Genomic DNA, 11,835 nt, shown 5'->3' on the forward strand with positions numbered 1-11,835 from the left:
CCAGCCCCTCGGGCCGCTGCCGGGCCTGCGTGTGGCGGCGCCCACAGGGCTGCGGCCCGTGCCTGCTCCTGCCAGGATGAAAGGGCAGCAGACCCCTGGCTACAGCTAAGGGAGACTGAGTCCCGTCTTAAGCCAGAAATGCAGCCTCAAAATACAACCCGAATTCGGGCAGACTTGTCCCTTGATGGCCCTTTCATAGCTAGATGCTGCCTTGCGTGGCTACCTGCAATGAATTGAGGGGTCTAGGGTAATCTCTGGGTGTGCTGCCAGGAGTTGATCAGTTTACCTTTGAGAGCCGTCACCCCATGGTGCCCAGCTGAGGTTTTTTGGCAGGCACCTGTGAGGACGCTGGCACTGCAGCGAATGCACTTGAACTGTGAGTCATCGGATACCTTGAGTTCAGGAGGCTGCTAATCTAGTAACCTTCACAATTACACGTAGCCCTTAATCATAAGGAGATGTACTTAGTTCCAGATCTTAATTTGATTTTGCTACTATCCACGGCAAATTGGAATTGTTACTGTCTCTTGTTATTTTACCCATGCTGCGGTAATGGACGCTGATACTGCCTGCTGAAGTCAGCTGGTAGCACTCTTGTTAGAGGCACATAAACCAGTTAGTGGTTATCGCTGCAATGAGCTTGCTGAATCTCATTCCAAACTGCAGTCAGGTTTTAACACTGATGCAGAGCGTAGGATTCACAGCCATTTCTTGTCTGCTGAAGAATCCTGCTCTCAGTCTCTAAGTTAAGGCTATTATTGAGTTGCTTTCTCTCCTGTTTTTAATGAGTTGGTATCGGCAGGCTGATATTTAAAATTATTTAATGCTTTTGAAAAATGAGGAACATTTCTGCCAGTTGTTAGTGCTAGGCATGATGTGGGTGGGGTACAGGCAAGCTTTTCTCAATGGAACTGCCAATATATTTCTGTTCTGATCTTCAAGGCTTGATTCTCTTCCATTCTTGAAAAAATGTCCCCTGAAGGCTGGGGTGTCACTTATGACCTGAGCTGAAATTGAACACAGTTTTTAAAATTAAGAGCTAGTGAAGGTTTCCTGATGGCTTAATCCATTGTTTCAATAACAGAGATTTAGGAAACTGCCTATTACTCCTTGTGCTTGAGGATTAATTTGTTTTAGAACCTGGGAGTTAATGGACTGACCTTTCACCTCCTTGATATTTTGGTTCAAATCCCCAAGAAGTTGTATGTAAAAAGCAAGGTGAGGGCGGGGAGGATGGGTTTATCTTTGTATCCTGTGGATATTTGTCCATATCATAGAGCAGTGGTTCTCAGCCTTTTCATATTTAAGATGCTTGGAAAATGCCAGCTCTTAGTTTTTCACTTGGTTTTTTTACTACAAAAAATACTAGAGCAATTCTTCTGTTGAAAAGAACTCGGAAAGCCCACAGCAGGGCAGAATGTTTTTAACAATATGGATTCCTATTTGAAACCTCTGGGTTTATCTTTGTGAATCATGTTTGCACACCTAACAGTGCTAACATTGAGTGGCACCCCATGGCACACTTGAAAGGATGTCAGGGCACCCAAGGTTGCCCTGGCACCCTGATAGGGAATCACTGTCACAAAACTATGACACAGTGGGGCACAATTCAGTGAGATGGTCCATCTGTATTTAGGAGACAGAGGACTACAATAGGTGGGATATTGCAGAGGTGCACGGGGGAAGCTTGCAAAGAGCCTACCTTTGCTTTCTTGGATCTTTAAGTGTGACTAGTCTTTCACCAGAACCTGAGCCCCTAAACTCATCTAGCAATTTATCTCACCAAAGGGGGACTCTGCATTCATGAGAAAAGCCAGCGCCCTGCAGCTTTGAGCTAAAATGTGTGATCATGAATATGGATCAGTGCTGGGGATAGGTTCTGGCTCTCCCTGTTAAATAAACCAATTAGTTTAATAGATAAAGGGTATGGATAAAAGAAGAGGGGTGTTTCCCTCTTAAATACTTGCCATTAGAGACCTGCTCTGAATACAGCGTGGTGCAGAACTGATGAATCCCAATTGCAGTAACTTGTTAAGACTGTGTGTAAGGCTTTTTAACATTTTCAGCTTTGTTGCTGATGGAAGTAGGATCTACCAGATATTAGCAAAGAAAGCAGCATGTGAGAACAGGCCTGCTTTGGCTTGACAGATTTGGGGGTCTTCAGGGAAGTCAGAAGGACAGGACGAGGAGGGGGAGTTATTACATTAGGCCTTAAATAAAGATTGAATGATTCTTCAGTTTGGAGCAGTACGGGGCACTTCAGGGTTGATGAGATGGAAAACCTGTTTTTGAGGGTTGTGGTTTTTGGCAGAAGTACAATTTATCTGTGGTTTCACATATACAAAGTAAAGAAAGCTAATTAGTAGATAAGGAGTGGCATGGTATCTTTGCTGTGTGGGTAAGGGATGGGTTTTTTTGCCAGCATGCCAGTGCCTGCAGGCCTGGGTTGCCATATACTGTACACATCTTTGCACATGCTTCTTGCAAACCTGGGAGTACATACAGGTGCATGAGTATCTTTTTTGCTGCCAGACAGCTGGTTGAAATGGTATTGTGGTATGGCCAGGGCTTAAATGAAAGCAGTTTCAATAATGCTGGTAGTTTGCCTAGATTAATAAGCAAATCCTTTGGAATTCATTTTTTGCTAAGAAATGCTCTGCCCTGTGAGTTGCCAGTTACTGTCACAGCTCTGTTTAAATGGCAGAGAAATGGCAGGCTGGTCAGTGTGCTGTGCTCTTGTCCTCTGCAGTGTAGGATGTGAACTGAAGAAGAGAATGAGATTTGTAATGAGGACTAGCAAGTGTCTGGCAGCAGGAAAGCTTTCCTCCCTGCATCATGGTTAGAACAAACTCGATTGTTTCTGCAGTTGTTTGGGAAATTGTTTGTGCTGTATTTGTTGTTGTGCTTCTGAGTGGCTGCCCTGCTCTAGTCTCGTTCTCGGAGGCTGTGCATCATCAGAAAGCCACACCTGAATGAAGCTGCCAAACACTGCAGTATTACTAATAGACATGAAAATGAAAGCTATTGATTGCAATGAAAATACCCCTTTGGACCAAGATAAATTTCACTCGGCTGCTCAAGATCAGGCTGCTCGTTCCTCCACCATTGTTCCTTTCTTCTTTGGTTAGACTTAGCAACAGAAACCTTGCCATCCAACCAGGATGTATTTCTGAACAGAATGATACCTCTGGTTTGTGGAGAGGTAGTATGTCTTGTCAGTGGAGACTTTCACTGCACCAAGATGCATATCTTCTGTTACTGGAAATACTGGATTGGGAAGAAAAAATATCACTGCAGTATGTCTCCTGATTTAACGTGCACTTTCACAGCATTGGTTCCTATTGGAATTACAAGCCAAGTGATACCCACATCACTGCTGAGCATAATGGAGTTTTGGAGTAATGCCAGACCTGTGTCCCTAGAGCTCCTGCAGGAGCTCCCATCCAAGTACATCTTAAGGCAAGTTGTCACTTCAGTGTAAACTCCATCACTGTCCATGCAGACCCTCAACCATGGTAGCAAAACCTTCATTTAACCTTATCTGAATGTCCCATAGATTAGAGTATGCCAGTCATGCTGGTACTGGTTAAGACTAGAAAGTTTCACATGTGCACAAGCATAGAAACAATCATAAATGTACAGTCTGACTTCCCTTCTAAACTGGGATATATAAGTATGCTGGTCTGATGTGAGGGCATTGGAGCTATTACAATCATCATGGGGCAAAATGACAAAGCCCATGAAGACAGTAAGTCATGCCCAGAAGCCATCCAGTATCCATTTGGAAGGTCTCTACTGATACAAGCTGTAAAGTTGTACTATGTGCAAGTTGGTTGCACAGCACTGGATTCCTCCTGCTCTCTCTCCACCAAGATACCAATAATTCCCAGTGATCTTAAGGGCAGTCTTGTGTTTAAGAGCAGTAACATTTTAGAAGTTAAATTTTCTCTAGCAACAGCATCCCATATGGCTGCTGATTTAATGTCAAGGTTTATCCTTCAACTATATGGGATTTCATAGCTTTGCAACCATATACTATTAATAGTTTATTTTGCTTTTATTGTAATTATAATTTATGGGAGGGTGACTTCTGTGCATAAAAGCTTCTGCATAGAAAATTGTCTGCTGAAGTCTTTGGGCCAGATCCTCAGCTGGTTTAAACCTGAACAGCATTATTGGACTTGGTGGCGCTAGGTCGGTTTACCATAGCTTCAGAATGCACAAAAACTCAAGTGTTTAAAGGAACTCAAGTGAGAACTTGAATTTAGGTGGGGAGCCATGTCTGAAAGGGAAATGAGGGGAAATACAACCAACTCTTCTTGAACATGTTGGGAAAGTCTGTGCTGTCCAACACCAAGGTTTTTTTCCCCAGGATGATGAACATCAGTGGCAGGGTCAGACCCAGACTAATGCCCTTTCTGTTTTCACTGTTTCCTGCTTAGTGCTATTTATTGGGTGAACGATTTTTAACCAGGCAAATTGTATCAATAGATAGATCAGTTTGTATAAATTTGTTACATGACTTCTTATTATATGATAGTCTAAATATAACATTAATGAGGGATAGAAACTGCAGAGTTAAATATCGGAGAAAGTGAGCTGACATAAATTGAGATTCTACAGTTTACCATGTTTGATGGTATTAACTTAGTGACACAAAGTATAATATACTGAAGCTACACCTCTTGCTAGAAACTAATATGAATTTTTATGTAAAAATATGTCAAGTGTGGCCACTTCAGCTTTCCCCAAGGGTCATTCTCTTTTGTGTTTCTTGGCTGTTTATTTTAATGCAACTGAGCTCTAATGCAGCATTAATGCCAATGTTTCTCTTTAATAATAAATCCCATCCCTTCTCTGAGTGTGCCACTCAGGCCTCCCTGACTTCCATTTTTACTCAGGTCCTGGGCTATTACCTTGTGTATCAGTCACTTATCCCTTGCAGTCCTGACCTGATTTAGGCATGGAGAGCCTTTTCCTTCAGGAATCTGGGATCAGTGGCGTATAGCAAACTAAAACAACCTGCTTAAAACAAGTATGCTGTCGTCTTTCAGTAGTATGGCAAAGCATGATATAAAATAAGAGGATTTAAAAAACAACCAAGTGTCTACATGCATGTGTGTGTTACCTAAAGGTTTGACATTGCTTGGTAGAAACTCTAGGTAAATTTTAACTTCAGGAGTTTTAACCCACTGCATCTCTCCATCTCTATCCAACACCATCTTTGAGGGACCCTCAGAGCTCTAAGCTAAGGATCTGAGTCCTTCTGTTGCATCTTGATGTCATGAAATAAGTATCAGGAAAGCTTTTCTTTCCTGGGTGCACTTTCTGGCAACTAAGCTAATTAATTTTCTTTGTATGCACCAAGTGAACAGCAAATAGTTTGGTCACAATAACTGCAGCATCATTAGAGGCAGCTCCCAGCATACAGCATCAGTCTGTTTATAAGCACAGCAGAATGCATAAACTATATGGCTAGAGGACTGCTAGGCATCAAATGGACAACAAAAGGTCAGTTCCTTCCTCAGAGACAGTTGGGTCCTAAAGCCCTGATTGAGTAAAGAGTATTACCTGGGGGGTCCTTTTCAGTTTTGGTGACTTTTGCAGGCTGGTCCTCACTCTTGTGTTTGCCTCTCTAAGATCAGGCTCTACGTATTGAGAAAGCCTCTCTAATTAAAGTGCTGCCGCATCTTGTGTATCAGCATCCCCACACTTAAACTAATAAGCTAATTTGATGAACTTTAGACAAAGTGCCTCTGTCACCATTTTTAAGCATGGGGATGCTGATATGAGATGCAGGAGGCTGCTGGAGTGTGGGAATTACCACGCTCCAGCAGACTTAATTGAGTCTGCTCTGACATGCTGGAATTCCAGCCTCTGCGCTCGTGTATAGGCGTCCCCTTGGTCTCATGACAGTTCTACCGTGTCGTGTCTGAGGCATCCTATTAGGCACTTTCTGCCACTGCTGGATGCCTGTACCCGTTCTCTGGATATGCAGCCCCCGTCTCTCGTGCTTTCTACTTGGCCCCTTTCTTCCACACTAAATTACCTTTGAAGAGCCTGGAATCGTGGTGACTCCCTTTCAATGTGAACCATTTTAATGCCCAGATTAGTAGCAGTCAGCTGGTAGCTGGAAAGAAGGCTGTCAGCAGGGAAAAAATGCCTCTGGTACAGAGGAATCCAATTTTATAAAATGTTTTTACCTTATGAATGTAATTTACAAAAACAAACAAACAGCCCACTCCTGGGAGCCAGCGCCTGATCAGCACATTCACGCCTCAAGTGTGAAATTCTTCTGGGGAAGTGAAAAAAGATTTTTTTTTTCTTCTCCCCTGCCCCTCCTCTCCTCCCCGCTTTCCTTTTCCTTTTTGTGTCCGTACAATGCTTTAGACTCTAGGGCAGCATTATATTTTCCCAGTCATTGATTTCCCTCTTCTTCCACTCCCTTGCTAAGAATAAACTAAATATTTAATAGTTTGCTGGAACAAAGCCCTGTCAATCATGTGGCCTAGGAATGGGTAGCAAGAATGTGGGTGGGTCTAGGTCCCTCAGCTCAAGGCTGCAAGGAGAGATGTCTCCTTTTTTGAGTAATGCATCAGTCTGTCCTTGCTTATGAAACCTGTTCAGGAGTACTGTAGGACAGGAACTGACCCTCTGTTGTATAGTTAGATTCAAAGGGAGCAAAGGGATCAGCATCCAGCCATGTTCACGTGTGACCTGGTCACTGCTTATGAAAGAATCAAGGTCTAAGAAAGATTTTTGTCTGGTCAGTACCTGGCTGGGAGGCTTTTGAAATGAGCCCAGGCACTATAGGAAGTGGTGTTTGGGATTTGCTATATGGGTCTTCCTTTTTAGTTCTTGCAGAGTTACTAGCTCAGAATGGCAGTAGATAGTACCAGGCTTCTAGATTTCCTTTCATTAGGATGGCACATAAATCTGTGAACCTAGCCATTCCTTGGTCATGAAAGAGCTTCTGATGTATTGGCAGCCTCTGGTGTATTATTGGCATGGATGTTAATTCTGCCCTTCTCACCAAATTCCAGTTGGGTAATTATATTGGTTCTACCTAAATTCCCTTTGCTTTGTGTCCTAAACTAGGAGTCAGCAACTTATAGCCCCCGGAGCCATTTTATCTGGTCCTTGGAGCTAGGGAGGGGGCTTTGGTGGTGGGTGGGGAGAAGAGGTTTTGCCTGGGTGGCAGCTGAGTGTCAAAGAGAAGCAGTGGTGGCATGATGGGGTGAAGCAAGGAGAGCAGTGGTGTTGAGTTGGAAGTGTCCTGTGCTCAGAGCTAAGCTCCATTAAAATGGCCTCCTTCTCCAAAACATTGCAGCCCCCTGTCCTAAACTGTTGTGTGGAATTGCTGTGAATTGCTAGCCTGTGACCATATTCTCAGCCAGAGGCAGTTGCATTTCCCTGGTAGGAGTTTCATCCCAAAACTGTAGGAATATATAGCCATTGCTCTCAGAGCTTGGTGAGACAGAAAATCAATTTGCAAATCTATATCATACTATTAAGGTCCACAGTTCTTTCAGAAAGCTGGTTGCACTCCCTGCACCTCTTTGTTTGCTTTTTAGTTTTTAAAATCTGGTGACTTCTGTCTGAATCTGCCTCTGTTCCCTGGTTCTTTTTGCAAATAGAGAACCTCAGGAGCAGTACTGGAGTGAGGTCTCTTGCACTGCCCTTTGCCTTCCCCAGGGCTGAGACTAGAATGGTTGAAGAGCTGTTGGGTCCTTGCCACCCACTTACTTAATTCTGGGGTTTTTGTTCTTCCCTTCCTAGTGTCATACTGCTATGATCTTTTTCCAACTGTAATTGAAGAACAAGACAAAACTGCCTGACATCAGAGAGACTCTAGGCCAAAGTAGATTAAGTGTGGTGGGTTAATGCAAGACGCTTGCTAACCAGGATGGGATGACATGGGAAGCAGAAGATAAAGTTTGTTCCTGCCCATTACTCAGTGATGACAAAAGAGGCTATGTACAAACACCCTCTAGGTTGAGGTTGCTGACAAGAGTTCCCCAGTCTCAGAATGTGCATAGTGGGCCACACATGATGCCACCACTTTGTTGCCATAGTGACAAGCTCCCTCGCTATAGCGCGTCACTATGGTGATGTAGCATCTAAAAATAACAGTGCACCTCCAGGACGGCTCAGTGATGGCTGTTACTGTGCTGTCATTTAGTACTTCCAAAAGGAAGTACAGGCAGTCCTCGATTTACAATGTTTCTCACTTACAACATTTATAAATTGACACCCTGCTTCAACTTTCTGACGTAAGTTTCGACTTTACACTTGATCCGATGCGACGCCACACCAGCGAACAAGTTCGCTGCGTCACTTATCTCCCTGGAGAACATCTGTCCAAACTTCCTTGGTTGCTTTCTTTAAGAAAGACAAGTCTCCAGAAAAACCTACAGCCAAGACTCCTGAGAAGACTCCAGCTAAGAACCCTTCAAAAAGTCCAACCAAGAGCCTTTCAAAAAGTCTAGCAAAGTCACCTCAAAGAAGTCCTTCCAAATCAATGTGATTGCTATTTACAATATAAATACGTTAATGTAGCTATATTATTCGTCTATAATTGATCGAGTACAAAATTCTGGGGTATTTTTGGTGTAAATAGGGTATCAGACCTGGGTTCAGGGACCAATCCCCCATTTATAACATGGTTTCTTATGAGAAAATCAATTCTGAGCTACAACGTTTCAACTTAAGATGTGGTTTTCAGGAACCAATTGTGTCATAAGGCTGAGGACTGCCTGTACTAAATGACAGCGCAGTAACAACTGTGCAGTGTAGATGCATCCAGTATGGAGAATTGACTACTTATGCCTTGGGCAGGTCCCTTCCCAACTTTATTTAAATTCATGCATGCCTCAGCATTTATATTCATTGCATGTTGGGCTGTGCTGGACTTTTGGACACTGAGGTGTTTGGTTTGTATGGTAAGGTTTGAACATATGGTTTCTGTGGCCTGAGAGATTGTGTGTGGGAATGGGAAATTTTCTAGGGATTTCATACCTGGGGACTGTACTATTTAGATTCCCAGGCACTGTTGGAAAAGTATGAAATTAGCTATGCTATAGAGGCCAGGGGGCCCATCAGAGACCCAAACATGTCTAAAACAGATGTGTAGTTATAGGAAAGATAGGAAGTGGGGTGAGGAGATAGGTTCTTGAGCTGATTGGGCCAGTGTTTGAGGCCTGGAGTCAGGAGAGGAGACTCATTAGGAACACATTTTGAGCTGGTGGTTGTCCAAGATTCCACAGACCTTTCAGTCCGAGTCCATCCTCCAGCAGAAGATGTAAGTGATGCTACACTCATTTTCATCAAAGTAGCAGCAATGTTTTTTTTTCTCTGTTTACAACCCCTCCCAGTTCGGTATGGCCTACAAATTTAATTAGCATGTTGTTACTCCCCACTTCCAGATCATTAGCAGTGATAATAAGAGCAGACTTAACTCTGACCCCCTTGGCATCTCTGTCCCTCCTCCAGCTCAACAGATTGCCATATGTCATCATCATCACTAATTCTTATTCACAGTCCTTCAGCCCCCACACACTTCTTTCCAAGCACATGTCCCCTCAACCACTCCAGACCTTGCAGTCAGGAGGCTGGAGAGAGAGAAGGGCTGAAGGAAACCTTTCTGTTTGACTAGCTGCTGGAGTGGATGGAGTGCTTGAAGCAGGATGGGTTTCAGCCAAAGTTCCCTCTAAGGTGTAGTGGTCTGTGAGTATGCCGCTTTGGTCCCGCCTCCCCCTTTCGCTAAGCTTGGATCTGGACTACACTAAGCCTAATAGACTAGAATCCTCATATAATGGATCCTCATGCAATGGATTTTGCAATAATCCTCCAAGCACGAGACTGGGGGCTGGGGAGCAGAGCAGTTCCCCAGAGCCGGTAATGGGGACTCCCCATTCATGATGCAGAAATCTTGTGTCATGGTTAGACAAAGTGCTTTGGGTAAATGTGATATAACTTACCCAAAGCACCTTGCCTGCCTATGTCCTTGGACCAACACAACTGTAACCAGCACCCCCAGACTACATCATGGTTAGGAATGATTCCTTGCGCCTGCTCCTTTTCCTCTGATGCAGACCCAGGTTCTGCACCATCCTGCCCCGTGCACCTGAGATCTGGGGAAACCAAGCTCCACATGTGTCCCTGCTCTGGGAGTGAGGAGGCACATGGCCTCGGGGCTAGGGAGCAGTTTCCTGGCAGCAGCAGCCCCCAGCCCCCGCCTCTGGGAGTGAGGAGATGCATGGCTTTGGGGCTGGGGAGCAGAGCAGTTCCCCGGCACCGGCAGAGCCCGCGCCAGCCCCCACCTGACCTCCGAGAGTGAGGGGACACATGGCCTTGGGGCTGGGGAATGAAGCAGTTTCCAGGCGGCAGCCCCCACCTCTGGGAGTGAGAAGAGCCCGTGCCAGTCCTTGCCTTGCCTTGCCTTGCCTTGCCGCGCTGCAGCCCAGCTCCTCTCCAGGCGGGTGCGCGGCATTAATAAGTTGGTGCACGGCACTGTATTAAATTGTGCGCACACGCACACCTTGAAGGGAACCTTGGTTTCAGCTTCCCTGCTGAGGTGCCATCCCAGTTGTACCACATTGCTTCCCCTCCATTCCCACCTTGAACATTATTGTCTAGAACTCATGGAGAGGTTTTTACCACGGTTCTTTCCGTTGGGGTTTTACTGCTTCACAATGAACGCTCTATTCAGTGAAACACAGCCTGGCTCAGAAATGCTGTTAACATGATGGTTTTCTAATGGGACCCATCCTATGCCTGTTATTTCCAACAGTGTCCAATGTGTTGCTTGCTCCCTGAAATGGTTCCGGCTTTGGCACATCCTATTTGAGGTTCCTGTTTCATGTTATTACTCCTCACCCTGTTCCCAAGGAATATGCCTTTTGTGTCTCCCCTATTTTTCCCTGCCCTGCATCCCACTCACTTTTGAGGCCTTGTCACAGTTGCTATCTTTGTCATTAGGACAAACTACTCATGACTCCCAACTGAGCCTGTCCATATCGCCCTGTGACTGATTAGGGCAACTTACTGTTGGGCCATGTGAGGTGCTTCCTCAGTCCAAAAACTGAGGTGTCTGCCTCCATAGTGCAACCAGAACCTGGTCTCCTATTCTAGGGTGGAGAAAATGGGAACAATACACCTCTAACCTGCACAGCAGAAGGCCCATCCAGGCACCCAGCAGTGAGCATGGTGGCTTATAGAAAACTGAAAATATTTTATTTATTTATCGTACAGTAGTAGCAAGTAAACTAAAATCAGGGGGCCGATTTTGGTAGGCACTGCTGGACCAGACAAACGAAGAATGGGAAGTGGAAGTCTTGTTATCCCTATTTTATAAAGACAGCTAAGGCAGAGAAAAGCGTTGTCTGCACACAGTCGGGGGGTGGCGGGGAGAATTTCCCAGGAAATGGAACTCAGGGTGCTCAGGTCTCAGTTCTGCATCTTGTTACAAGACCATTCTTGTTAGGTTAGAGAAGGACCATTTGTGTTAGGTTAGAGAAGCAAAAGGCTACAAAATAAAACATTTTCTAGTCCAAATCAGTGAGAGGGCAGATTTAAAAAAGAAAAAAAGTTTAAACAAACAAAACCCACATCTTACAACTGGCAATTTTTCCATTTGTTTTTTACACTTAGCTTTTCTAATTACTGTGTACTAAGGTTTGTGCACAACAGAATAATTATTTATTTTTTTTCCTTGTTACTACAGAGAAGCCGTAATTCTCTGTTTATGGTATCTTAGCTCATTTCCATAGCAACAGTTTGAAGCCACAAACACCAAATCATCAGTGAATTGTCTCAAAAACCCCTCTTGATTTA

This window comes from Alligator sinensis, unplaced genomic scaffold (assembly GCF_000455745.1).
Source record: "Alligator sinensis unplaced genomic scaffold, ASM45574v1 scaffold849_1, whole genome shotgun sequence".
Classification (NCBI taxonomy): domain Eukaryota; kingdom Metazoa; phylum Chordata; order Crocodylia; family Alligatoridae; genus Alligator; species Alligator sinensis.